Source organism: Rhinolophus sinicus, linkage group LG13, assembly GCF_036562045.2.
Source record: "Rhinolophus sinicus isolate RSC01 linkage group LG13, ASM3656204v1, whole genome shotgun sequence".
NCBI lineage: Eukaryota > Metazoa > Chordata > Mammalia > Chiroptera > Rhinolophidae > Rhinolophus > Rhinolophus sinicus.
The window spans coordinates 9,982,984-10,010,265 of NC_133762.1; the positions used below are offsets into that span (position 1 = coordinate 9,982,984).

Below are 27,282 nucleotides of genomic sequence, written 5' to 3' on the forward strand. Positions count from 1 at the left end.
GCCAACCATCTAAAATCTAGTCCACGTTACTGTTTTCCCCCTCCTCAACTCCAATGCTTAAATTAGGTACTAAAATACAGGGGGTGCCAAAGGTGCCCCAAAAAGTATACATTAAGAGATGTTATCTTAAAATGTATGTACATTTTTTGGCACCCTTCTGTATATGAAAATAAAACATAGGCAGTGGAACAAAATCAGACCAAGAACGCAGACTGAGTTACTGAATTTAGATAGGGTTGGAAGGAAAAGAGGTGATGAAGCTTGCTTTGCCATCTGTCTCAGTCCTTACTGGAGACCCTGGAGCCTACCCTCCATCTTAGCCCTCCCCAGCCAGTGTTATAATGACCCTTGTATCTCTTTTTCCACCTCACTGCCCAGAGACTTCTGAAAAGTCAGAGACCATGACACCTCTGAATCTTTGGTTCCTCACACAAGTTTGTACCCCCACCTCTTCTCCAAGGATTCCAGGCCCACAGGTACAATTGCCTACTTGATGTCTCAGTTGGATGTCTAGGAACACAAACCTTAAACACACACCCAACGAGCTCCTGATACGCAGTCCTGTAGAAGATGTCTTTCTCCTCCCAGAGACTCAGCAGCAGTCCTGACATCTCAGAGCTGGCCCTGCCCACTTAGCTAGGTCTTGCTGTTTTCCTCTGGAACATAAATAATTTCACAGAACACCAGCTTCAGACAAAGCCACGCTGGGACCATGTGGGTCAAGACAAAAAAAAACAACACTCCATAATCACTTCTCAACACAGCAAAACATAAGTACAGGCCAAACCACAAAATGCCAAACATCCACTTTTAATAGGAGGGACCGCTGCTGCTTTATTCATTCCAGCTTTGGCCTCTCTCTGGGCTGCCTTCCTTTTAGATGAGATTTTTTGAGATATCCTGTCCTAGACTCATCCCTGCTTTCTGAAAACACCCCTCCTACCCCACCTCTAATAGTTCCTGTGAAGCCAAATCCTAGCAGAGGTTCTTTTTAACACCCTGGTACCGAGATGCCCCTTGGTGCCCCGGTGGTGTGTGGTCTCCCTCATTGAAACAAGTAATAAAACCAAGTTGTTCATCTATAGGTGTTCCTGGTGGACAGTACAAATGCACAAACATTGACAATACAATGTCCTCTCCCAGAATATAAGTTCCATGAGAGCAGGGGCTTTGTTTTACTCGTTGCTCCATTTCCAGACCTAGAACAATAGCTGGCACAGAGCAGGTGCTCCCTAAATATTTATTCAGTGAATTCAGAATGAATTGGATGGAGCTTCATTAAGTAAGAGGTTCTGATCTCCCTATTGGGTAACCATCCAAGACTTCCATTTTCGATGAAACGCCCCAAAGATGGAACCCTTGGTCAGGTGGGGCCTCCCAGGGCAGGGCTGGGGCTTTGTCAGTTTCAGTTCCCAAGGGATAGGCTGGGTGGCGATTGCCATTCTGAGGGAACAGCTGGGATCAAGGTCGCTGGTGAGTCACTGCTTCTGCCTTGGGTGCGCACAGCAGAGCAGGGCGGGGCCTGGCAGGGACAGAGTCTATGGGAGGCGAGAGCATGTCCTGCCTTCACCTGGTGGCAGTGTAGGGACTGTGTGAGGAAGAAGCCCTTCTGACCTTGTCGCTCCTTCTACCCCAAGAAGCAGCAGTCACTCGGTGGTCTCCATTCTAGCAGTGCTCATGAACCCTTTCCCTAAACCATGCAAAAGCCACAGGTGAGACCCTTACTGGCTATAGAAAGCATTCTCGAGCTTCTGTACCACACCGTGCAGGCTGGCAGTGCAGACAGGACGAAGGGGTGAGTGCCTTGGTCTTTGGGGCAGCGGGCATGTTCAGACACCAGGCGGAGCTTCAGCGGTGCCGGGCTCAGCCTGCGGTGCCAGCTGTGGAGGAGCTGAACAGAGGCGGTGGGAATGAGCTGCAGGAAGGAAGATAAGAGAACATCACAGAACAAATGCCTCCTTTTTCACACGTTGGCTGGGGTCTGTTCTACTCCCTTCCCAGAAAGCAGAAGGAAAGACGCAGTGTGGAACAATGGTTAATAAATGCCTGTCGACGATGCAACACAGTGGGTCTGGCGTGCTACTTTTAGGGCTAAAAGTGGGAAAGGTTAGCATGCTTGTAAATACACGCGTGTCAATGAAGAAACTCTGTGAAGACATTCAGAAAAAGAAGCCCAGGAGTCCTCTGTGACCGAGGAAAGGCAGTTGAGCTGGTGGGGGACAGAGATGGGGGTAGCACTGGTCAGTGAGGTCATTTGATTTCTGCGCCATGGGAATCTATCACTTACTCACAAAAATAATTTAGAAACCAATCCAGAAGCTTTAAAAGAATGAAATAAAACTAATTATTTCTATGCCCAGATAAGGATGGCGAAGCGGACGGATAAAGGAGTTGTATAGTCTATCTAAGTAGTCTGAATTTTTAGAAAAATATATTCAACTTTTCTTTGAATAATTAAAAATAATGTTTAAAAATAGGGTAGGAAGGGGAGGAAGAAAGAAAGAAAGAAAAAGAAGAAAGGAAGGAAAAAGGAATAGAAATGGCATTTGCAGACAGCCGGAGAATTGGGGTTTATATTCGTGAGTGGCCGGCAGCCGCCGTGAGCTGCTGTGAGCAGCCAACCGAGGGCTGCTGACCAACTGCCCCAGCCGGCGGGGAGCGCAAGGCTCATAATACAAGCATGGGCCAGGGGGCTGCGTCCTACACAACTAGACTGAGAAACAACAGCTTGAGCTGGAGGGGTGGGAGGCGGAAGAAAGGGGGCAAAAATAAAGAAAAAAGTAAAGGCTGCAAAATATTTAAAAGAAAAAGAAAAAAAATCTGTGTAGAACACTTAGCCCAGAGCCTTAGGGTTTACTAGGTAATAAACCCTAAAAATATTAGCAGTTGCCTTTCTGACTAGATATTTGTAAAGTGCCAAAGAGAGCCCCTGGGTTACTTATTATAAGTGCTCAATTAACTGTAATTATTATTATTATTTTAAACATTCTTTTTTTCCATTTTATTTATTTACGTATTTATCTCCCCGCCCCCCACTCCTGTTTAAGCCGTTGTTTCTTGGTCCAGTTGTGTAGGACACAGCTCCCTGGCCCCACGCTGGTGTTAGGAGCCTTGTGCTCCCCCCCCCCCCACTGAGGCAGTTGGCCCGTGGTCAGCTGCTCAACTGCAATTATGATTTGTGACGCCATCATAACTTTGGAGGTGGTCTCTGGTAACGCCCCAGCTGGAGGGTCTGGACCTCTGGAGCTCTCACTTGCCACCCCTGAAAAATCTGTCCCATTAGGGGTCTGATGCCTCCTGGTTTGTGGGGGGTGGGGCTCCACTCCCCAGGCCCTCTCCCTGTCCTCCATGAAGCTGTGCGGGGTGTAGCCAGGATAGGCCTGCAGGATTTCTGGCTCCAGAAGGGCTTCTCCAGGAAAAGGGTACGCCCCGTGGAATTTTGTTCTATGCTCAAATGAGTCCATGCATAGCAAGTGGGAATGCTACCTAGGAGTTGTTTAGAGGCTACAGTACGTTGGATTCAAAATGTTTACCAAATGCTCAGCTTCTTCCAGGCGCAGTGCTGGGAGTTGAGTAGATCCAGAGGGAGATGGGGCACAGAGGTGAATAAATCATAGTCCTTATGCTTAAAAATAGCACAGATCGTGCCCAATGATGCTGAAAATACACAAACTGCAAAATACAAGTAAGAACGCCAAAGAGAATCAAATGAAATGCTGTGACACAATTGGGGCGGGAAGAGTGAGTGTTGGGGGCCACACTTGCACTGGGCTTTGCTGGATGAGTCGCATTCAACAGGAACAGGGAAAGCTTCTCAAGGTGTCAACACAGACCTGGCATGGAAACATAGTGCAGGGAGAGATTGCAGAAAAGAAGAGGGGTCCCTGGGAGGAATATGGAGTTTATGGGGGGGCAGGGGGAGGAGAGGTCGGTGGTGTAGGGAGAGGTGAGAAGACTAGAAGGAAGAAGAAAGTGGCAGACTCCTGCCAACTGTCCTGCTACAGGTTCTACCCAGGCTCCTGGTATAATGCTAACTCGACACAGCATGAGAGCAGGTGAACTGTTACTGTTCATTCACAAAAAAGGTTAGTGCACAGCAGTTACAAGCAATGCGCTGTCTTCATGTGTCAATATGGATACATCTGGAAAACAAAATGTTGAGTGAGAAAAGCACTCCACAAATGGATACAGAGAGTAGGATCACATTTGTATATGTGGTAACTCTTACAAAGCCAATCATATGAAGTATATACTGTTTGCAGATAGTTGTCTAGATTGTATAAATATAAAAACACAATGCATGCATATACATAAAAATACTACAGTGTAACACAGTATTTTGAGAATCTCAATGGTACTGGTTTTCTTGGAAAATATAGGTCATCAAAACAACCTCAAAGATATGTGGGAAACACGAATCTAATTCACGCTTCACCTAACAACGGAATATGCATTCTTTTTAAGTGCCTATGAAACATTCATCAAGATGGAGTACATCTTGGGCCATAAACAAACAAACAAATAAACTTCAATTAACAACAACAACAAAAAAAAAAAGGAAAAAGAAAAATCTTATGGAGTATGTTCTCTGACCATAATGGAATCAAACTTGAAATCAAATAACACAAAAACAATCAGAAAATCTTCACACATGTAGGAATTAACACACTTCTATATAATTCACGGGTCAAGGTTAACAACAGATAAACTCAGAGAAGTTTAAGGTCGGCTTCCTTATTTTTTTTTTTAATAGTTGCAGAACTCTCCTTTGTTTTGATGTACCAGTGTTTATTCAACCCATTTCTGTGGATGACATTTAGGTCCCATCTTCTGCTATTGCATATACAGTTGCAGTGAATTGCCATAAGCTTGTCTTTTTCGTAGTTTTGCAAATACATTGTTTGGATAGCTTCCTGGAAATGGACTTGCTGTTCAGAGAACAAATGCATATGTAATTTTGTTCCCTGTTGCTAAATGCCCCTTCATAGGGATTGCACCCTTTTGAAGGTCACAGGTAGGGCTTTTCTGATGAAAGGCTCTGCCTGGGGGTGATCAGGACTGCCAAAGCCCATTACCCTGGGCCTTCTGAATGCCAGAATCTGGAGTTCTTTTCCCTGGAACATTCAGTTGCTTTAAGAAAAACATGTCTGATTGTTTGCCTGGAGGGAATATGGATTGCTTCCAGGTGTCTGTTTCCACATATGTGTGTGTGGGGGAGGCGGGGTGGTCAGGGACAGTGGCTATGTATCCATTTGGACCATATGTGCATCTTTCATTTTCCATTGCAGCCTCACATTCCACATCCCCCAAACATTTCTGAACCCCAAGCCTCTCCACCTGTCTGCAAGGCAGGCCGAGATCCTTTCAGAGTGTATTGTTGTCCACGTTCCTCTCAGTGGGGACTTCTGCTCACTTGGTGGCTTTCTCCACAGCCTTGTCATGTTGCAGAACTTGGCTGAAATCGCTTGTCACTTGGGGTCCTGCCTCTTATTCTCTTTTGTATTAAAGCTTATACCCTTTATATTAACTTAGTACCATTTTCTGGGTTTGACAGTGGAAAGGACATAAATTTGTTGTGTTACTCCACCATGTTGATCCAGACATGTGTGAAGAATGCAGAAGGCACTGAAGTAACTGCAGAGAATGAAGGAAATTGGTTAAGAAAAATAAGGCCTTTCTAATAAGGGCTTCTCCGGACCACGTGGTTTTTGAGAAACACAAATGAAGGATCTGGCTTATTGTGAAATTGTTTACATTGCCAGATGGGTGTCTCTTTGGCTGGGCCACCCAGGTTCTCGACACATAAAGGATTAGTGGACAATTGAGTTAATTTTGAAAATAGAGCAGATCTTATGCTTAAAATTTGGGACATGCTACCAGAGGGTAAGGGGGGAGGGAGGTGGTAGATGAGGGTAAAGGGGATCAAATATATGGTGATGGAAGGAGAACTGACTCTGGGTGGTGAACACACAATGGGATTTATAGATGATGTAATACAGAATTGTACACCTGAAATCTATGTCACTTTACTAACAATTGTCACCCCAATAAACTTAATAAAAAAAATTGGGGACATGCTAAACTACTTGATTCAGCCACCTGCTTCCTGACATATATACGATTTAATTTTATTATAAAGCAATAAAACAAAAACAAAGCGAAAAACCAAAAGCCACAAGGCATCTGCAGAATTCTGTTATGCCTCTGACAATTTAGTGGGATCCTTGCAAGTGCCATAATTTCCCCAGACACTTCTCTTCTTCTGAGACTCACATATGAAATGAATGTTTGTCATTATAGACAGTACATGTCTCAGTTGCACAATCATGGTCTGGCTATCGCCTCTCCAGGGTCAGCCTTATATAGGTGCTGTGCTAGGACCCGGGGACAAGACAATCCCCACTGTCAAGGAATTTGCAGTCTGCTGAAGGTGGAAGGCGAGATGGGCCAAAGAGACCATGTTATAAAATGATGTGATGCTTGCTAGTACACTGGGGTGTACCGATGAGTCCAGGATTGAACCACCATATTTTTTTCATACACGCTCACTTTGACAGTACATATATTACAACGGAAGCAATCCAGAGAAAATTAGCTGGGTTCCTGAGCAGAGATGACGTAGAGACACATAAGGTACTTAGATTTTGGCGAGGCAGCTTTTTGTTGCGGAAATGTATCTGGATTTGGTTCTTCGATGCCTGAGTTCCCTCCCCATTTCTACCTTTTATTTCTATTAAACACGTTCATCCTCAGTTTCCCCATTTTTAAAAGCGAGAGGGAAGGTTCAGTGATCGCGGAGGCCCTTCCATGTCAAACATCCTGTGGGGTAAATTCCAGCGAGTCCCTGATGTGAAACGAATAGCCTGGTGAGGATGTTCCTGCTTCTGTGGCAGAACTGGGCTGGATGGCTCCAAATACCCACCTGGGTCTTCGTTAGGTGTTAGTGTTATCACATTCCATGTTATTATGTTATGTTATGCAAAAGTAACTGCGGTTTTTGCAATTATTTTTAACCTTTTAAACTGCAATTACTTGTGCACGCACCTAATGGCTACCTTTTTGTGTGACGTACCTTCTTGGAGGACAAACTTGCCAAGTTGAATGACAGCGGGGTGACTTTGCTCTTCATTTCTGCAACCAGAGGTGCCGCTGTTAGAACACCCTGATGGAAGCCCAAAGAATTCTTTGGGGGAAACTGGTGCTCAATAAGATTTAGTCACTGGAAAGAAATCAAAATTGTATGTTTTGGTTTAAGAAACATTTTTGAAGATTCTGCCGTGTCCAAGTTCATGTTCAGATTTACGGGAAACTCAGAGGTGAATCCAGGTCTGTGTCTTCTCCAAGTATATGCTCTGAATCATTCCTCAGTACCCTCATTGGGGCAGGAATCGAATAATGCCATTCGGGGTGATTTATTTATGTATTCTTTTTTAATTGTAGTAAAATACACGGAACATAAAAAACCTTGCTGTCTGTCCAGGGACAGAGCTGGGGGATAACCTGGCTTTTCAATATGGCTTAAGGCTCTTCTCATTCCCTCTCAAATCCCCTTCGGTCATCAAGGCTGGGTACCAGCTCTTTATAAGCAACGCGGGCTGCCAGACGTGAACATTCGAGAAAACGGTTCTATAGTTGAAATGATGAAATCTGTACAAAGGAGTTTAATGAGCCATCATCGGCATAATTTATTAGCAAGGGGTCCAGGTGAATGGCTAAGACATCATACCAGCTTCTCACCTCTCAACACATCCCAGAGGTTCTCCATGGAGAAACATTAATCAGTCAGCCTCTCAAGACCTCCGCTGGCCATTTCTATTCAGAAGTAGCTGATCATTTCTAAGACAAACGTGGGCATAGTTTGGGTATTTCTCTACCTGCGTCTGTTCAGTTTTTATCATGTGATTTTGTCTTTGCCAGGAACAATGAAATCGGACAAAGGCGGTTCGCTGCTGAAAACCCTGATAAGCTGCCTCAGTTTCCCCACTGCAACACAGAAGAAGAGAATGTTTGCAGAGACAAAGACTGAAGCAAGCAGTATTATTTGGCCACTTCTTGATGTCTCCCTCTGCACGGGGCTGAATGACATCCACTCACTGTTCCAGGCAGCATGAGGTAAGGACAATGGAATTATTTACTTAAAATTGTGCCGTTAGTATTTCCAGTTACAGGGCTGTCCATCCTCTCTGACTTTGCAAATTACCAGTCTTTTGTTGGTTAGCCTAGATTTAGATTTTCTGGCTTTTTAAGATTCAGTTCTCTCTCTCTCTCTCTCTCTCTCTCTCTCTCTCTCTCTCTCTCTCTCTCTCTCTCTCTCTCCCCTATTGTTTATTGGTAGATGTACATGAAAATACAAAATGATGGATTAACATGGCGCAGGGAGGCCAGTATTTATAGAACATCTTAAGGACACCTTCAGTGAATACTTGTTACTCTACAAATTCCTCTTTTACCCCCCTTTGCTCATCCACATGCTACTTTGGGAACTGCCATCCATCCTCATGCTATGTCACTTTCCTGTGGCCACAGTTGATTGGTTCAGATTTATCTCCCAAGTTAAGCTGGGCCAATTAGAGTTCTTTCCCAGAGAATTCAATTTGGGCAGGTAGAAAGTACTGCCTCTCTTTCTGGGAGCTTGATCAACAGGTGTCATATCTGCAAGCTATTGGCAGGTAGGTGGATTAAGGAGGACAGGAGTTGGTCGGTAGCGAGGGAGAAAAGAGAAGCTGATATAACCAAGATCGGTAGACGGTATCTTTGTTTCCAAGGGCTGCTGTAACCAATTACCACAAACCTGGGTGGCTTAAAACAACAGAAATGTATTCTGTCAAGGCTCTTGCAGGTTACAAGTCTGAAATTAAGGTGTGGTCAGGGCCACACCCCCTCCAGAGGCTCTAGGGGAGATTCCTTCCTGGCGTGTCTTCTAGTTTTTGGTGGCTTTCGGCAATCTTTGGCGTTGTAGATGCGTCACTCCAATATTTCTACCTCTGTCATCACACAGCACTCTCTCCTGTGTGTCTTCACATTGCCTTCTCTCTCTATCCATCTTCCTGTACGTCTTCTTATTGGGACACCATTGGATTAAGGCCAGTGTGACCTCATCTTAATTTAACATCTGCAGAAGCCCTATTTCCAAATAAGGTCACATTCTGAGGTTCCAGGTAGACGTGAACTTTTGGGGAACCTAGTGCACACAGTACAGAGGGGGTGGCCTGATGGCATCTGGGACCTGGATTCCGGAGTGTTCTCGAGAGCAAACCACACTGAAAGCTTTGAGTGCTGTGCGACAGGCCTGTATCCTTACAATACAGTCTCATTTGTGTTTAAGCCTAGTTCAAGTAGGGTGGCTGTTACATGCAACCAAAAAAATGTTTAACATGTACAAAATAACACAGAATGCAGTGTTACAATTGCATTAGCTGCCACTATAAGGAAAGTGATAAGATGGTTTTCTATGTGCCCCGGCATGGGTGGGTGCTGTACTAACCACCCATGAAGGTGTTCCTTTTAGGTGGCTCGAGGACAGCAAACTGTTCTTACACAGTGTAGAACGTGAGACAGACGTGAGCAGCGCCCCTCCACACAGGGCCTGTATGGCCAACCTCAAGTCAGCCAGTGTCATAGGCCCGCCGTGGGACACGCACGTGGGACACCAGGCTCCAGTTCTGCTTCTCTCTGAGTCTCTTGGCTCCGCCCTTGTCCGTTTGTCCGAACCATTCCTCAGCTGGAGTCCCTGCATGGTGACAAGGTGGCAGGAGGAGGCCCAGCCATCATATTTGGTTACCACAGGTCCTGATGCAGGAAGGGGCCATCTCTCCTTAAGGCCTCTTTTGGAGGTCAAGGACAACTTTCCCAGGGGTCTCCCAGCAGACTTCCCTTCGTGTCTTATTGTCCAGAAACGTGCCACATGCCCATATCTAAACCCATCACCAACAAAGCGTTTGGGAACCCATGATTGACTTGGAGCTGTCAGGACTCACCCCTTGGTCTCGCGCTGAGACGAGCTCCCTTAACCCCTTGAAGCACAAGACCCAGTGAAGGGGGGCAGAGGCCTGTTTTGCATCAGAAGAGGAAAGGAGGGTGGGGGAGGCACCACATTGAGTGAGCAACCAGCAGCGTCAACACTTGGCAAATGAGTTTCCCAAATCCCAGTGACTGCAGGGCCCCCTCCACCAGACTTTTTAGATCACTCCTAAACGCCCATCTGTGCGTTGTAGGCAAAGTTTGGCAGGAAGTGCCAGAATGTCACATCCCACCCATGTTCTGGTCTCCCCGCGGTGCCTCTGACATACGGAGCACAAAGCATGAAAACCAGTGGCGTCGGCTTTCACGATGGCTGCAGAGCCTTAAACGTGGCTGGTTGAAAGGTGGTTTTAAGAGACCTGTAAAAGGACAGACGTGTTTCACTGCTGTGAATCCACGGACCAGGCTCCCAGACGGCCGCCCTGGAGGACTCCACAGCTGGTTTTCTTGGCCAGAGCCCCTCAGATGCCTCCATGGAAAGCCCACAGCAAAGAATCCCATTCACCACCTTTTTCAGATGGGCAAAGGGTGCGAGTGGGTGTTCTGCGTGGGATTTGGTTACCACCATGTCTGTCTGTTTTATTTTTGTTGTTGTTGTTTCTGTGGCCAGTCTGCATCCAGCTGGGGCAGCCTTTAAATGACCCACTGAAATGGTCCCCAGGCCTTGTTAGGTGAACTTGAAGCCACCGAGCCTGGGCAGCAGGAAGTGATTCTCCTAGAACTCAGTCCTGGAGGGGTGGGGTTCACTTCTGATTTTCTGTGCTCTGCAGGGCTGGGCGGGGAGCCTCTGAACAGGGGTGGGGCCGTCCTTTGGGGGAGGGGAACTTGTCCCAGGCCCCATCTCATCCTGGAGATAGATTCGTGCCACTCAGGAAAGGAACAAAGAGATTTTTCTATTTGTTATCTCCTGGAATCATCATAGCGCTCAGCGTTGGGGGTGTGAGCACCTCCAGTTTACCTGTTAAGGAGCCTGGAATTCACAGGTCGGGAGTCCAGGTCACACGGCCGGTGAATGGATTTGGAGCCCACGCGAGGTCCTGAGGGAATGGGACACGGGGACAATCACCAAGGCCAGGGGAGGCCTGGAACGCTCCTGGGGGGGGGGGGCAGGCTGAGTGAGCCCCTGAAGTAGGGGATGCCTGGGGGCGCAAGAGTTAGCCGACGGCCTTGCCCTGGGAGGATAGAAACGAGACGGGAGGTGAGTGGGCGCCCTCCTGTGGCCGCTGCTGGAAAAACAAATGGTGCGCCCAAGGTTGAGCTCTCCCTAGGGAGGCCCCGCGGACTGGGATGGCGGTGAGGGCGTGGTTCTCGGGGAGGAGCGAGGCCCCAGGGACTGCTGAGAACTGGGAGAAGTCCCCTGCAGTCCCCTGCAAACGTGGTACTGGAGTGGGAGTTGTGGCCGAGCGGGAGCCAGACGTGGCCAGGGAGATAAAAGCATGCCTCAGGTTCAAGGATCGAGGCAGGGACAGAATGGGAAAGGGAAGGGTTTAGAGGCTCACGGGAGCGACAGTGGCGCTGGGGAGAGGTGAAGGCCGCGCAGGAGGGCTGCAGGCTGCTTTGGGGCGCGGGCCTGAGGGTGCTGGGCGAGGGGAGGACCTGGCCAGCTCCCAGAGACACGGTGGCCGTCGCCTGCTTAATTTGAAGAGGTCTTAGGATCCGGGATCCAATTTTCTATGCATAGCCAATTCTGGGGTGGGGGGCCGGTGGGGCAGCATGCTGGGGTGGGGGGAGGCCTCCCCGACGTGGAAATTCCACGTGCAGAAGAAGTAAGCCTGGGCTGGGGGGCGTGGCACGCAGACCCCCTCCCTTCCCCCCAGTAGGAACCTCAGGGAGGCTCCTGATTGGACAGTCTCTGCCAGGAATGAAATGTGTGTCCTTTGCATTTCAGCTCCTGTTCTATTTTCAGACCGATTCATAACTAATACATGAAATCAGTGATGGGAACGCATTGAGCGCTCGCTGACACTTGCTCAGCGCAGGTTACTTTCCTCTCTCCCTCCTTCTCCTCTTCATCTGAATCTCTGTGGGGCCAGAGGGTAGATACTGACCCTCAGACTGTCGCGTCTGAAGAGCTGTAATTGCAGAGGCTGTGGGGGTCCCAGGGACCCGCCCCCGGGAAGGACCCCGGCACCTTGCGGCGCGGTTGGTAACCGGCCCTTCGAGCTCGGGACGCCGCGGGCGCGCCCTCTGGCGGCCACAGCCCCTCACGTTCTCAAGCTGCAGGAGCTTAACTGCAAAGCTACCTGCCTGGCGCCTGGTCACCGTCACCGTCTCGCCACGGCACAGCGGACCCACTCAGCCTGGGCTGCTGCCTAAGGATCCCCCTTTAGACGGGCTCTTGTCATGATGGCCAAGCCAGAAGTGTTGTCGTTGTTTCATCTCGGTGCTGCGCTCAAGGCTGACGTGACGTCAGTCCTTCAAGTGGTTTTGCTGAGTTGAAGGGGCTTCATTCTCATCGCTTGAATCTTCTTCCTCAAAAGCTTTGCTGTTAGCGCCAGGTGACGGCTAAGAGCTCACAGCCAGTCCCCCTGACGTTGAGTAGATCCCATCACAGACTCCTTCCCAGGCGGGTTGGCCGGGAGGGGAGTGCCACAGACTGACCTACCTCCTCCATATCACCTCAGTTGTAATGAAAGCACTTTCATTAAAATCCACTGCACGTGTCCAGTGTATTAAAAAATAGATTTGGCTTTATGCTGTGTGTGTCTTCAAAAACTGAGAAAAAACCCACGCTGAACAACTTCAAACCAATAATACGGTTTCGCGTTCCCACAGTTTGCAGGAACTAGAGTTCTGAGGATTTCGGGCTGATTTATGCAGCCCCAGAGAATAGACATATTCCAGAAATATCCCTCTCTGCTTGCCCTCCTCCTGCCTTTCCGCATTTCCCCAGCATTTTTTACAACACAGGGGCGGCTTTACCTGCGGATTCCTGGGTGGGCTGGGAAGGCAGCAGCAGGGGTTGGTCGGCCAGCTTGGGCAGAGAGTGGGCCTGTCCCTTGGTCTAGGCAGATAGATCCCTTCTAGCTCTTATATTCTGGGTGTTGGGTCTAGTCTTCCTTGGTACGTGCTGAAGAAATGCTGAATTTAGCGATTGAAGGATGATTAATGTTCATGAACATGTTTGCATGCAACGCCAAATTGATGTGTTTTATAAGATTTATGCTAAATATTTTGAGAAGTGAAAATAGCTGTGAAGACCACTCCATCTGCCTCCCCTTGTTTCTTGCCTGGATATTTACACTATTGCTTTGCAGGCTTCCCTGATTTGAGAATTAATATACAGAAAAAGATTCTGTCTCTCAGCCAGAGTAGGAGACAAGTTTTTGTTCTTTGAGCTGAGGATAAGGAAAGAAAACAAGCACGTGCAACCAGGAAGGGAGTCTGTCCCCTCTCCTTTCTTTTTCACATCCAAGGCCAATGCCATCCTTTCAAGGCTCTCCCCCCAAATTCTTTAAGAATGTGTTGTTTTTATTATAGCTAGTTGCATTGTGGATTTAGTCGTAGGGGATTGAATGGCAGTGATGGAAAAACCTTGAATAGCGGTTAGCAGATAGTATAATACTAAAAAGGGAAGCTATTGTCTGTATTTAAGGAATTCCAGATCTATAGTAATCCTTCAGCCAACAAAAGGAAGTTTGGGGGAACATCGGTGCAATGTATATAGGGGAGGGTGGACCGTCAGGGGAGGCTTCCTGCAGAGGGGGTTTGGGAGCAGAGCTGGGAATGTTGAAAAGAGGAAAGAATCCGGTTTAGTATTTCCAGTGCACTGAACTAATTGAAGGTCCTGTAACATCTCTGCCGGCCGTCATTTGGGTCACTGTGCTTGTTCTCCCCCCCATCTGTAAGGTCGCCACTGGCGGCCACTTGGTCAGCTCTCACCTCAAACAAAAATGATGAAAAGCAAAACATCCCCCCCCTTAAAAAAATTTTTTTTTTAATTGGGGAACAGTGTGTTTCTCCAGGGCCCATCAGCTCCAAGCTCCAAACCGTCCTTCAATCTAGTTGTGGAGGGCACAGCTCAGCTCCAAGTCCAGTCGCCGTTTTCAATCTTAGTTGCAGGGGACGCAGCCCACCACCCCATGCGGGAATTGAACCAGCAACCTTGTTGTTGAGAGCTCGCGCTCTAACCAACTGAGCCATCCGACTGCCACAAACATCCCCTTTTTGGTGCTAACACCTCCCTTGGTGGCAAATCCTCCTTGAAGTGACATGAGGCTGCTAATCATCTTTAGTTATATTACTTGATTCCTCCTGAGTTTGGCTGCAGAAATATGGGTGTGCTTGATGACAAGTGACATCCCAGGCCCTGGCGGAGATATTGCGAAATACATTATATATAGATTGGTTACCTTCCTAAAAATACAGCAGATTCAGAATTCCCAAACCCACCCATCCCAAGCATTTTGATTAAGGCATTGTGTCTACCTTTCAGCAATTGCCTGGAGCTTCCCTGTAATGTGTTGACAAGTCTGTCTCCCCAGGAACCCATGAACTTACATCAAGGGGTCGATTTCCATCTCTGTACCCATGACCCTCAAACAGGTCAGGCCGTGACAAATAATGGTTGACAGACTATTATTTGGAGATATTCACTGAGGGTTTCCTTCTTTGATTGCCCCTCTGGGCAGGCGTGTGTCGGGGAGGAAGGCAGGGCAGAGCATTAGAGACGGCTTTGACCTTGAGACGCCCCGCAGATGGACCAGTCAGATATAACATGCTTTTCCAGGGGGTCATGGCCAGCGAGGACCCATCGCGCCCCCAGACTCAGGGCCCCGTGAGCCCTCTGCTATGTGGATAACAGGAGGGCCGGGGAACCCGAATGTACGGATATCAACTTTCTGCTCCCTGATGGAATGCGTGAGTTCATTTAAAGAAGACAAAGAAAACCTATTTCTTGCACATGGAGTTTTGTGGAGTAGAAAGGAAGCCACACTGTCTGAACGAACGGACAAAATGATAAAGGAGGACCTTGTGTATTTTAAATCCCCGATGAGTCTTATTCTCCTACAGGTCAAGTGTTAGTTTGTTTTTTGTCACTGTCTGTGACATCCACAGCAGTTCCTGACTTATTTAGAGCCAGGAATGGGATAGCAGGGCATACCCTCTAGAAACAGATGGAACGCCAGTGTTGAATCTGAGCTGGACTCTATATTTGCATGTGGGAAGGAAAAAAACCTCGACTAAAACCTTGGTTGAAGTGCATAGGGGTGGCCAAATCCCTAGAAATATTAAAGGAGGACACCAGATGGATAAAAAAAGAGAGAGGAAAAGCATCCCCTTTCATCTAACGTTGCGTGGTTTGGGGAGTGCAGGATCACCAAGAGCCCACTAGGTGGCACTGTTGATCCACATTCGGAGGCCCCGGAGCCTGTCTCTATGGTAACAAGTTTACAAATTTATGGGAAGAATTGGCTCTGTCCTCTGGGTGTGTGTGTGTGTGTGTGTGTGTGTGTGTGTTTGAATTGCTCAGAAAAGTCAGGTCTGTGCTGCAAGAAGTGTTGATATGCAGCTGTCAAAGAGACAGAGGATCAAGGAAACATTATTCTGTGTAAGGCAGTAAGGAATGGGAGAGCAGAGAAATGGCTCCTGTACCACAGTTACAAACTCCCTTTGCCTGGCGCGGGACCCTAATGCACGCGGCTGGAAGCAGGGATCCGAGGCATGCTGGGAGCCTGGAGTGGGCTGCAGGCTGCATTTGCTTTTGGGCAAAGTATCACCGCAGGAGCTTAGCCTTGGGGTGGGGGGTGGGGGAGGGAGAGGCTGGGGTGGTTTGAACTGTGGGTGTTCCAGGGATGTGATGATGGAAAATGTTACATAAGCCCAGACGTGCAGGTTTACGTGTCACTATACGTCTAGACGCTTCTGATCACTCTCTCTTGAGTGTGGGTATCACACACTCTCTGGGTAAATGTGTTTCCAGAATGTGGTTCTGTTAGCTCTTGACATGTCTCTCCCTTGATCAAAAGCCCAGCTCCCTGATCTTCCTCTCCTGTGTCCTCTGGCTGCAGGGTTCTGGGTGCTCCATAGTCACTGTGTGTTCCCATCACTTCTTGGATTCTGGATACAGGTTGGGGACGGCTCTAACACCTGCCGGGGCCAGAGGTGCGTAAGTGAGCTGACAGCGAGCAAGTAAACGCCGCTCTGGTAACAAACCACCCACTCTGAATCCCGTTTCTCAGCTGTGAGGGGGCCTTTTGGAAATGCCTTCTCTGTGTGTGAATCCTGGCTGGTGCCGCACAGGTGAACAGGTGATACCTGTGGAGGGCTTGTCTATTGCAGAGTGTGTGTTGTTCGCATTTCACAAATTCCAGCCTTCAGTGCAGGTAAATCATTCTTTAATGTCAGCGTTCATGGAGAGAAGGGAAAGAGAAAAGAATGAAAAAAAAAAGGACCTTGGCAATATTTTTGCAGAATTTTGCAAGAATATGCTCATCATTGGAGCTTTACCTGGATATTTCCTAGAATACTTTCAAAATGGAAAATGTGCTGAAATAATTTCAGAGTTAGAGAAAAGCGGTAAAAATAGTACAAAGCATTGCCATGTAGCTTTCACTCACAGTCCCCAAATTTTACCCGCATCAGGATATAGATATGTAATGTTTTTTTCTCATGCTTTTAAGAAAAGTTGCAGATATGACATCACTTTATCTCTAAATACTTCACTCAGTATTTCCTAAAAGCAAGGGCATTGTTTCTCATAACCACCGTACAATTATACAAAAGCAGGAAACTGACATCAATACAATACTGTTATTTAATCAATAGACTTTATTCAAATTTTACCAGTTGTTCCACTAGTGTCTTTCATATCATAAAGAAAATATTTTTCACAGTTTGGGAGCCAATCGAGCATCACATATTGTATTTAGTTGTCATATATATTTGTATATTGAAAAAATTGCTTAAGTTACTTTTTACTTGATTCTGTCCTTTGATTTTATTTATTTTTTTCTTTTTTTGCTATTGTGGATCAGTGGCTTGTAGATGAAAGGTTTTCTATTCCTGGAAATCGTGATTGCTTCTTAAATGGCTAGCAGATCTGTGATGGAAAATACTTAAGTCCACACAAACCCCAAAGGTGCCAGTTGCTAGCTGTGAGCTCTAGGGAACATGACTTCCCTTCTTTGAGCAGTGTTTTTCTCTATGAAATGTAGATCGTAATTGGAGTCTTGGAAAGTCAGTATGAGGGTAAGTGTTATAATGTTTAATAAACCAATGTGATGTCCCCTATCCGCTGGGGGAATTCTTTTATATTCAGAATGTTACAGATTGGTGCAGTAGAAGATAGGAATGAACGCTAAGTTATTTCCACCTTAGTAAATGTATACTCCGAAGTTGTAAAAGGAAGTGAAATGAAGGAAAGTGAAAAATGGTTATTTCAAAAATTTTATACCTTTTATGAATGCTCTTGGAATTACAGCTTCTAATGGGCTTGCAGAGAAATGTTTTACGTTAGTGGTGTGCCCTCCACCCATTTCTTTTCACATTTTGCCTCCAAGGTCTTGTTCTTCAATGAGGACAGAACAACTGAGAACTTAACGTGGTGGAAAGTCTCTGTAATCAATATGAAGAAATTTACCTTAAAAACAAAGATTAGATGCAAGATTATTTCTGGATCGTGATAAGACTCTTTGGGCTGATTCTACAGACAATTTTGAAAGGCAGAGCCCACCACAACAAACAAATAACCCTGATGAAGAGCCAAATGGGATTCTTCCAGACTCCAGTTAGGGCTGTGACGAACACTATCCGACAATTAACCAGGATCTTAAATTCACGAAATGGTCAACCATCAGAAAATGTGATTTCCTATTTTAATCGATACAAACTTGGAGTTCGATTGTATTACCAAGTGATGGAATCCATGCTTAAATCAGAAGGATTATCCATTCAAAATTTTAGCAAATTCCTGACAGCATCTTTCATATGTCTTAGTTGGCATGCAGTCATTTTGGGATTAGTGTTTTACTAGGCTTTGATTCTGGGCTTTCCTGAATCCAGGCACTGTACCTGTTGAAACCCCTTCAAAGATGTATGAGATTTTAAAATCTAAAGGAGTGAGTACTAACGAGTGGCGTCCATTCATATGGAAACACTGCTCTAGGCTCTAAGATCACGTGACCAGAGATTGGCGCCAGAATCTACCAGATAAATGTAAAAGAGGCCACTGATAGAGTTTTTTAAAATTTTAAACATGTATTATTTTGCAGATAATGTTGCAAATGTTAAATACTTCGGTTTGCAAAAGCAGATTTATCTAATGATACAAATATACAATAAAAGAGAAACTTAACTTAGTAAACGAAAAACCCAACAAAACAAAACAAACAAAAAGAATGTGACAAATATTCAAGGATGTGTTTTTATTTTGTTTGATGTGAATCACAAAGTGGTCTGAGTAAACTTATAAAGACTGTTGATGACCTCAACTTGTGCAGCCGTTGTGAACTTCCAAATGGCCTCTATAGCTTTTGTAAAAAAAATTAAAGTTTTTATTTTGAGATATCATGTTTCCCCAAAAATAAGACCTAGCCGGACAATCAGCTCTAATGCATCTTTTGGAGCAAAAATTAATATAAGACCCGGTCTTATTTTACTATAAGACCGGGTCTTATATAGTATAATATAAGATCAGGTCTTATACTAATTTTTGCTCCAAAAGACACATTAGAGCTGATTGTCTGGCTAGGTCTTATTTTCGGGGAAACATAATAGTATGATTGTCAAATAACAAGACAATTAAAAAGAAAACCAATTCTCAAGAAAGAACACTGTTGAAATCTTAAAATTTCCCAAACAGTTGTTGGGATATTCTGCAGCCATGTCTATGTTGATGCATAATTTTCTTTGAAATTCCTGACTGTAAAATTAAGAAAAGCAAAAATCAGACAAAAAATTGGCAAATTCCATGAGTCTACCTTAGGTTTTTGCATTTTTCGCACGTATATCTCCCCCCTTCTTTCAGTGAGAAAGTCAGGACCTAAGAAAGACACCATCCACCCCGAGTGTAACTGGCTACAGAGGAAGCTGTGATTGGCAGATGGACGTGGGGCCGTAAAGGAGCGATGGCTCCAGTTTCAGGCTTATATTAATAATACATGATGCAAAAAAAATGCAAGTGATAACACTTAGCACTTATGTGAGTGAATGAAATATTTATAAGTGGACATTTGACTCTTCCTTCCACATCCCTGGAAAGTTTGCATATTCGAGTTGATGCCCAAACTTTTTTTTTTTTGGTATCATATTCTCATTTGGAAAACGGGAGGTCGCTGTCTGGCTGGCTGTCAGAGAAGACGTCTCCCCTTTTGTGCTCCTGGATAAGAATGTAACTACTTCTCCAATGGCCATGTGACTTTCAACACCGCCAAGGCAGCATGTAGCGGAAATAAATGCAGAAACAGGGCAGCAGGTTGGGAACTGTTTCCCTCAAAACTTCCCCAAACACCTTGAGTTTGCAGTGTTGACGACACCCTGGGTTGATCTGTGTGAAGGTAATTTGGCTCTGGTTTGCTACACATTCAAACCCCAGGCATGTTCAAACTATCTTTTTTTTTTTTCTCACTAGGATTCTGATAGTGTAATTTATTTTTGCTGTTAATATTCACTTCTAAATGCTAGTTCTGACGCTGCTTGCTCTACCCTGGGAAGAGAAGGAGCCACCGACAGCGTGGGCTCTGGCTTTGCCACTAATTAAATTAGTGACCTTGGGAAACTGACAGTCTTTCTGGTCATCGAGTTTTCTCACTTGTGGGGAGGAAGGAACAGTACCCTCCTCGTTTCAGAATAAGTGAGTTGACACACATGTGATGGGTGTGTATTGGGCTTCAGCAGAGTCCCCAGGGGGTTGTTGGCTTGTCCTCTGCCCCCAAACCTCTGGGCCGCACCCTGGGCTGCCCTCTGCTGCAGGGTGCTCACGGCAGGTGGGGGAAGAGCTTGTGTTTTCCTTAGAACTCAGTCCTCTTCTCTCTAGTCGGTCACCAAGGGAGCGGGTGGCCACAGTGATGGTTTGGCCTGGCCGCTCCAGCGTCCTGGCCCTGCTCTCAGCCAGACATCTGTCACCTGGGCTCCTTTTTCCCTTGGGCCCCAAGGCCAGGATCTGTCACCTGATCTGTCCATGTCTGAACCCCAAATGGGAGACAGACTCAAACCGTTTCCCACAGGGTGTCGGCTTGACTTCGTTTCCAATAGTCCGTGTCAGTTCTCAGCTGACCTCTAGGGGGCAGTGTCGCCAGACGCCCGCCTCGTCCTGTGTGGTCCAGGCCCAGATGCTGAACACACCTGCACCGCGTGTTGAAGGCACAGAGCCCTCAACAAAATGCAGCTTCCACAGGACCACACGTGTGACCCCAGCTGCAACAGCCGCTATAGTTACTATTTTCCTTATTTCCCCTCCGTGGCAACTACCGGTCAGAAATGCCTTTCTGCATCGGAGCCCGGAATCGCTCGCTCCTGGGACACCTTAGCCCTTAGCGTCTGGAGACGTTGCTTGGCATGTAGCATATTCTGGTTTTTAAGTTTTTATTTTATTTTATTTTTTTATTACGGTTTTTGTTTTTAGTATAACCTATCTGTACATTTAGCTTTACGTTTCTGGAGAGAACAAATGTGTTTTTATTTTTCTTTTCTTCATCATTATCTCTGCTAGCCAACAGCCCCCAACGCCCGCGCCCCCAAACAGTGGTTAGCTCGGCATTGGGTGTGTGTGTGCTGATGGTGGTGTGATGGTGGCAGGGCCACGGGTGTAGAAACGGTGAGGCCGGGGCTGCTCTGTGCCGAGGTGTTAATGCGTGGACCCAGGTATTCCTAATCCGCGAGGACACTATTTCTAACGGCCCTTCCCTCCCCAGTTTTATGCCTCTTCCTTCTGTTTCCTTATCTATCAAATGGAGGTAGTACTAATTCATATTTGCCTCATCGCCCCCGATTTGAAAAGGGTATTGTTTCTCCATCACCTCCTTCGGAGCTGAAGGATTGAAAGAACACACACTGCACTTACAATGTGGAAGCCCAAGAGGCACCTGGTGTCCCTTTCGAGAGCCTCTGGCTTCAGGGGTAACGACGCGGACGCGGACGTGGACGGGGGTCGCGAGCCACGTACACAGCACGGCTCCACGAGAAGCCTGCCCGGCTTCTGGCGTCACTCCTGGGGCCTGACGCTCTAAGGGACCCGCGCAGCTGCGGCTGAGAACAGGAAGGACCCCAGGACGCCAGGGGGCAGCACGTTGCCCTAAACCTCTGACCTTTGGGGCGTGGCTCTTTGACCTTGCATTTGTGTACTATTTTGAGATTTTCAAAATATTTTAAAATCTCTCTCTCTCTCTCTCTCTCTCTCTCTCTCTCTCTCTCTCTCTCTCTCCCTCCCTATAAGATGTTATACAGCCTGTCGTGGCAGCCAGGACATCTGACAGGGACACTGGTCCAGAGTCACCAAGCTGATTAATGGCGGAACCAGGACAAGTGTGGGAGTCTCTTGAAACCCTCTGTGCTCCTTCTCAGTCTCACTGCCTGCTCAGAAACGGACACTCAGGGCGAGGGAGGCCTTGCCTTGTCCCCGCGTCCCTGTCACCCGCAGGAGTGGCGGGGCGCGCCATCAGTTCCGGGCTTGCCATCTGGCTTTGGGTCCAGTGTGGTCCATGGATCAGCAGCAGTGGCACCGCCTGGACTCTGTCACATGCAAAATCCCGTCCCATCGCCTCAGACCCCAGCACTCCCGCTTTCTCCATTTTTATTGCCAGCTCCTCCTAACACCTTCTTTTTCTGTCAAGGCAGCCCAAGCCCTTCTCCTTCTCGTTGTCTCCCGTTCAAGGGGACCCTTCCCAGCCCTGCTTTCTAAGTTTTGCCTGGGAAGGCGTTGGAGGTGTGAACAGGCCGTTTCAAAAGTGCCCGGTTTTATGTTTTAGTAGCCTCCGCGAAGAAGAAAACAGCGCCAACAAGTCCACGTCGTGCGCAAACGGCAGTCAAATGTCACGAAATGGTTCCCTGCCTCCAATTATGTAGAGTAAAATCAATGTAAAGTCCTGGGTAGGCCGGGTGATTTTAAAGGCAAAAGGCGCTGTGCGTCCAGGGAGCCCGCTGAAGGATGGCGGCTGCGTTTCACTCACTCTGGAAGGAACTCCACAACTAAGATTGAAAGGACAACAGCTTGACTTGGAAAAAAGGCCTGGAAGTACACACTGTTCCCCAGTAAAGTCCTGTTCCCCTTCCCCAATTTAAAAAAAAAAAAAATCTTAAAAAAAAAAAAGTGCTTAAACCTCCAACGCCTGCTGTTGGCCAACAGGTGGCGGAGGGCAGCGCATCAGCCGACCTTGGCCCTGAATGCTGGCTTCCGCGGTCGCCGAGACGCGGAGATCCACTAGATGGCAGCAGCCACCAAGCCATCACACACCTTGTCCCAGCGGCTGTGATTTCCAAATTAAAAAAATGAGTCTGCATTCTGGAGACCAGGAAAGATCATTCTAGTCCTGCCCCTTGGCCTTCCAGAACTGTCCATGTCGGAGACAGTGTGAGCACACTGCTCGTAAAGCTCCTAGAGAAAGGAGCTCCCCAAATCTCCTTCGTTTCATCAGTGGATTAATTTATTTACTCATTTCCCATTCTCCCAACTTTTTATTCTGAAAAATTCAAACCTACCGTCAAGTCAAATCTACCGCTGGAGGATGAACACCGTGCAGCTCATTGCTCAGCTCCATCGGTTGTTAACATTTAGCCGCATTGATTTCCTCTCTCGCTTTCTCCTTTTTTTTTTTTTTTTTTTGGATGAAATGGTCAAAAGTAAGTTGCAGACAACCTGACCCTTGGCCCCTCAGTAATTCAACACGTGTCTCCTAAGGATGAAGATATTTTTCCTACATCAATAAGCACAATATCACAGCCACACTCAGAAAGTTTAACAGCGATACAGTAATGTTATATAATATATAATTCACACTTAAATTGCCCCAGGGTCCCAGTAATGTTTTTAATGGGGATTTTTACACACAGACACACACACACACAAAGAATCTATTCGCGAATCCATGCATTTAGTGGGCACGTCTCTTTCGTCACATTGCTGTTTAGAGTTGCCCTCCCTCTTTGGGGGACGCCTTTCTTTCAGGCCTGACATTCAGTGACAGTCTGGGTCACCTGCTCGGTAGCGTGCCCCGTGCCCAGCAGCACCCTGGATTAGTCTTATTGTTTCTGGATGATTAGAGTGAAATGAAATATTTTGGTAAGACTTCTCCCTGGGCGATCGGCTGCCCTTCCTATTGTGTCACTTCAGGTGTCACATGATGTCACCTAGTCCCAATTCTGGCACTGCTCAGTGGGAAGGCCTGGCTGAGGTACCAAACCTTGTGCAGGAAACCCTTTCTGTGACCACTGCTACCCCGAAGGGTAGACCGACTTCCTACGGTCTGGTCTCTGCCCACAGTGGCCAGGGGATGGATATCCAGGCCATGCCCTCCTCTCACCTCCCATCTCGCGCAGAGTAAATTCCACACTCTTGCCAGTGGGCTTCAGAGCCCTGCCCGATCTGGGCCCCGCCTACCTCGTGACGTGTTTTCCACCGTGACTCTCCTTGCTCCTGTGCGCCTGTGCTCCCGCTACCTGGCGGTCTTTCTGTGTTTTTCCAGACACTAAACTCTGCACATTGAGTGCCCTCTGCCCCACGTGCTCCAGCCTGCCGGGCTTATTTTCATTCCCGTTTCATTTCAGATGTTCCATTTCTGCCCCTCTCTTACGTTTCACGTTCTTTTTCGTCTGTGCAGCACTGACCACCATCTAAAATGATCGGTTTGCTTATTCATTCACTTACAGTTTATGACTTGCCCCATCACACTGGCCCTCAAGCTCCATGAAGACCCACATGTGGGTTCCCTCGTTCATCACTGTATTGTTGTCACCCTGGAATAAAACTTGGCCCACAGTAAGTGCTCAGTAAATGTTTGTGAATGAACAAAGGAATGAAGTCAACTTGATGCCGTGTTGGAACATTGTTTCAGATCCTGAGTTGGAAAAATAAAGAAGACATGGTTCCTTAATGCAGGTGGCTCCTGGTTGGTGGGGGGCGACTTAACACGTAAAAAGACAACCGGAGCCCCACCTGGGAAGTGCCAGGTGCTCTGGACGTACAGCAGAGAGGGTGGCTGGTTAGGCCCTGAGGCAGGGAGGGTGCTTGCAGAGCTCAGCTCATTTGCGTTCCAGTGGCACAGGTTTCCCCTTACAATGCTGTGGTGGCACCACTGGGGCAGTGGGAGGCAGAAAATTCAAATTCCTGAGCTGTGCTTTGTGACCTAAGACCAGACACTTAACCCCATTGAGCCTCATTTCTCTCATTTATAAAACATGTTTTCATCCCTCCAATTCCAGTCTTATCCAAGACAAACCTTTTCTCCTTGTGCCGCCCTCGCCTCACCTGGGCACTGGACTAATGACAGTTGCCATGAGGACAATGTGGGCAAACGTGGCTGAACTCGGCCAACCGCACAACGTGCTTTCCAGAAAAAAGGGCTTGTTCTTATTCAGGGGCAGCTCTTCTGAAACAAAGACATCTGCGATCGCCTGTGTCTCTAGAACTTTGTTTCTTCAGCTGCCCCTGCAAGAAAAACTAGCATTTTCGCCCAAACGTCTTTCCTGGAAGCCTTAGATTTGTGAGCTGAAAGGTCATTCAAAGACCAGATGGCAGAGAAACCTTTTCAGTGACTGTTTCCAGAAGCTCCATGGTCAGGTAGACGCCCTGCAGAAATGAAGACCAGCAATGCTATTTGCAGTCAAGGCGTCTGGTCCTTTCCACCTCTGCAGCCCTTGCCTGTCCCCAGAGCAGTTGCCCACCTGCTGCTTTGCAGACAGGGGCAGAAACAAGGCTAGGACCTGTCATATGTCACTACTCCCGTTGCTGTGTGTGTGTCCCTTTGTGACACACCAACCAGTGATGGGGCAAAGGGTGGGCAGGGAGGTCTGGAGGAGGCGTGGGAAGACCTGAGTGGGGAATGGAGCTGCAACTGCCTTCCTTCCTTCCTTCCTTCCTTCCTTCCTTCCTTCCTTCCTTCCTTCCTTCCTTCCTTCTTTCTATCCTTTCTTCCTTCCTTTCTTTATTTTTATTGAGATGTAATCCACACAGCATAAAAATTCACTCATCTAAGGCGCACAATTCAGTGGTTTGTAGTCTATTCAAAGGTGGTGAATCCATCACCGCTATCTAATTCCAGAATATTTTCATCACCCCAGATAGAAGCCCGGAGCCCATTAGCAGTCACGCTCTATTCCCACCCACCCCTCCGTGGATTTGCCTATTCCAGGCATCTCACGTAGGTGGAATCACATAGCATTTGTTCTTTTGTATCTGGCTTTTTCCACTTAGTATAATGTTTCAAAATTCATCCACATGGTAGCATGTTTCAGTATTTCATTTCCTTTTTATAGCTGAGTAATATTCCAGTGCATGGCTAAACCATCTTTGGTGTTTCCATTCATCTGCTGATAGACATTTTGATTGTTTCCACTTTTTAGCTATTGTGACTAATGCTGCTATGCACATTTGTGTACAAGCTTTTGTGTGAACGTATGTTTCCGATTTCTTGGGTAGACACCCAGCAGTGGAATTGCGGGGCTCAGGCTGATTCCTTAAGCAAGTGTGACCCCTGCTTGTCTTCCTGTGGCTTGGGCTCCGTGTGGTCAGAATGGGCTGTGCGTGTGGTGTGCGGTGCTGTATCAGCTCCCATCCAAGAGCCAGGCCACCTTCTCACCAGTGCCTACCTCTGGGCACGGGGAGACCCAGAGAGCGGGCTGGACCAGCTCTGGCCATCACCACCCCTGGAAACAGTTTCAGACATCTCTGTTCACAAGCCAGTGGCACCATCTTTGGGAATGGAGGATAGCGTCTTATGTGGGTGGGTTTGCTGTGAATCAGAAGATGAGAGAACTAGAACATTCAGTGAGGTCGTCCCGTGACGGAGACAGGCTCTCTCCCTGGTCATTCACCATTCAAAGAGAATGAGACTATTCATAGAGTCTGATATGAGGCCTGAGTTCCTTTCTCTAAGAGCAAAAGGGTTTTTTTCTGGGTCATGAAAAATAAATGCCCTTTTCTCTTCAATCACATCAGCATAAGGGACCTACAGGGGAGGGTTTGCTGCTTTCATGATGGAGGACTGGGTGTATTTTCTGAAGCTGAGTCTTTCTAAGATTCTTTCCACACAGCTGGCTGGAAAGGACACTGCAGCTGAGGTTCCGCTGGGACAGGTTGCCTTCTCACCGGTATGGGCTGGTGGGGAAAGGGAGCAGGTCTGGGTGGGGGGTCCGGTTAGAGGAGCCCCAACAGTGAGGGTTACTACCAGTTATGGGCCAGCCACTGTGCCAAACTCCTCCAGTGCTTTATGCCGTTTGAGTTCTCCTGGCAACCCTGTGGGGCCTTTTACAAATGAAGAAACGGAGACTCAGAAAATTAAGTACCTTGGCCAAACATCAGACCTGGGATTCAAGCAGATTTTTGTATTGGGTTCCGGATCCCAGCTTTGGAATTCTCAGCGGCTTTCCTACTCTGCGTCTCGGCTATAGGGCATGGGGTCTCTGAAAGGGATACTTCCTAAAAGCAGTCCCATGGGGAAGAGTAAAGCTGAGGTTGGTTTGGGAAGGGGTAGAGGTAAGAGGCACAGCCTGCAGGCGGGGCAGCCAGAGACATCGAGGTGGGCAAGGCATGGGAGTAGGGCTCTGCTTGAGCACCAGCTAAGAGGCTTCAGAGCTGGGCTTCCATCCCGGTGGGCACGCGGATGCTAATTAGGAAACCAAGACAGAAACTTGCTGGAATGGACCTGTCTACAGGACAGGGCTTATTAAAGCCGGACTCAGTCTCAGTAAGATACCAGGGCTCCTTGTCGGCCACCAGATATTGGTCTGACTGTGTGATTTGTTCCAGACAGTATCCAGTTTTCCTCCCTGCCCGGATAAGGCCAGGCAGGGGCTAAGTGACTGACGGCAGGGTTGGTTTTCTTCCCAATGTATTGAGAGCCAGAATTCCTGACCTTTGGTGACCTCTGCCAGGCCTGCCTCCGTTCTCCAGCCATAGTAATGTTATTCCGTGTGGTCAGATCCTTGAACTTGGATCCATAAAAATGGTTGGAGAATGAGCTGGGTCTGATATACATTAACTCTGTGACCTTGGAGAAGTCACTTTCTCATTGGCTTATTTGTAGAAATCGACAAATTGATTCTGAAAGGTACCTGTACGGAAAAGCAAAGGGACCGGGGTAACCAAAACAAGTTTGAAGAAAGAAGACA

The 27,282-nt window shown here is 47.2% G+C and overlaps 1 long non-coding RNA gene across 2 annotated transcripts; it reads left to right on the top strand.

Annotated features, from left to right (window-relative positions):
- Positions 1-610: 610 nt before the first annotated feature.
- LOC141568254 (uncharacterized) lies at positions 611-18,511 on the top strand. 2 transcript variants are annotated; one of them, XR_012491346.1, is made up of 4 exons: positions 611-1,795; positions 7,918-8,112; positions 16,032-16,125; positions 17,523-18,511. It is a non-coding gene; the product is annotated as an uncharacterized LOC141568254 (long non-coding RNA). The 2 variants fall into 2 exon arrangements; XR_012491347.1 differs by having other exon boundaries at positions 611-1,712.
- The last annotated feature ends 8,771 nt before the right edge of the window (positions 18,512-27,282 follow it).